This window comes from Carassius carassius, chromosome 46 (assembly GCF_963082965.1).
Source record: "Carassius carassius chromosome 46, fCarCar2.1, whole genome shotgun sequence".
In the NCBI taxonomy this organism is placed as follows: Eukaryota; Metazoa; Chordata; class Actinopteri; order Cypriniformes; family Cyprinidae; genus Carassius; species Carassius carassius.
In genome coordinates, this window is record NC_081800.1 from 41,932 (window position 1) to 43,644 (window position 1,713).

At 49.8% G+C, this 1,713-nt stretch overlaps 1 non-coding gene across 1 annotated transcript; it reads right to left on the reverse strand.

Moving 5' to 3' along the window:
- Positions 1-1,314: 1,314 nt before the first annotated feature.
- LOC132129824 (U1 spliceosomal RNA) lies at positions 1,315-1,478 on the reverse strand. Its single transcript, XR_009428598.1, has one exon. It is a non-coding gene; the product is annotated as a U1 spliceosomal RNA (small nuclear RNA).
- Between the last annotated feature and the right edge of the window lie 235 nt (positions 1,479-1,713).

Here is a 1,713-nt window from a genome sequence, read left to right on the forward strand (position 1 = left end):
AAAGTCATTAAGCAGGGAAGCGGTTTGTTTAATTTGATTAAACATCAAATCCTTTGTTCAAGGGCAGAGTCATCAAACAATTCAGGTCGTCAGATCTAAAAGCTAAGGTCTTTTGGATCAGCTTGCTGGAAAAGTCCATACGGGACATTCCAAGGAGCTTCCCCTCAACCTGCCTGAATAAAAAACGCACGCTGTGGTGCTAAAAACTTAAAACAACAATAAATACAATAATAAATAACCAAATAAATAATTAAAAGACCTTACCTTAAAACTTGTTTTAGCCCGAAGCAGCAGAGTTCAATGTACCTCTCGAAGTTGTGTGACTCAAGATATAAAAAGATCTCTAGTCAGGAAACCTCCAAGAGGCGATCGCAGTCTCAACCGTCCGACAAGATACGTGATCTTAGCCAAAAGGCCGAGAAGCGATGCCGCTAAGACGCAGCGGGGAGGAAGCCGGACACGGCGATGCCCATCTCGGCTTTGGTAAGTCTGGGGGACCTAAAAACGCTGGGGGATGGTAGTACCCTCCCCTGTCTGCAACGTCACCGGGCCTCGTCACGCTCGGCCTGACGCTGGCACTGCAGCGACGGAAAGTACGGCATCGCTCGTAATTCCCAAACGGTTCGTCGCAGAGCCACGTGCCTTATGTCATGGGAATCCTTGGCTCGAGCCGAACCAGACGCAGGTCTCAGATTGGCTCGTCGCTCTGACAAAATTTTCGGGTATTTGGGATTTTGTCGAAAACCTTCTTTTGCAACCTAGCGCCAGGTATTTGGCCCAGTCCCACCCAAAGCAGCACAGAAAGCTTCTTTGGAGTCTGCCTGTCAATAATAATCCCAAAAAAGTGGAAATTTCCATTCACCTTGGCGAGGGGACCTCAAAACGTGCTAAGGTGGCGTGTCTGAGATGGCTCGAATGGCTATAACTCCAGGAAGGAATGAGATCCGTTCACCCAAATCGGCACACCTGTGCAGGGGCTCAGTCAGAGGCCAGGTAAAAAAAGGGCGCTGCGACAGGCCACTCGGTGGCGCTGTAAGCGACAACAAAACTAATACCAATTGAAAAAGGACAACCAAACAACATGGAGACAGCTACAGCTAGGCTGCAGTCAGTCCAATCGACTTTCAAAGTAAGGTCTGTGCTATATTCGAACTGAACCACCCACCAGGGTCCGATTTTTCAAGAGCGTAACTGACTTTGTTTCACAGGCGCACAACACATACCTCGCATGTGACAGAACTCCCCATTCTGAAACGCAAAAAAAAACGCAAAACGCAAAAAAAAACCTCTTCTGCTTTGTTTCACCAACAATTTCAGGGGAGAGCGCGAACGCAGTCCCCCACTACCATAAATTATGCAGTCGAGATTCCCGCATTTGGGGAATTCGCAGGGGTCAGCATGGCCGGAGTGCAAAGGGCAAGCCTCGCCCTGGGTGAACCGCCTTCTTGATCATGGTGTCTCCCCTGCCAGGTAAGTATGAAGGCCCAGGCGGTCAGCCAGAGGTATGATTTACGTCTCTACCGTCCACACCAACGGTTAGCCCCCCTCCAGGAAAGGAAGGATGGGTGCCTTCCGTTACTGGCCTGGAAACTGCCAAGCTCATGGGCCGGGGCTTCCCAACGCCGGTTTTAGATGACTCTCTTTAACCAAACACACCTGATTCGGTGCATCACCTCGTCTGTGAAAGACCTCAGGTGGGTGCATCGTTCATGG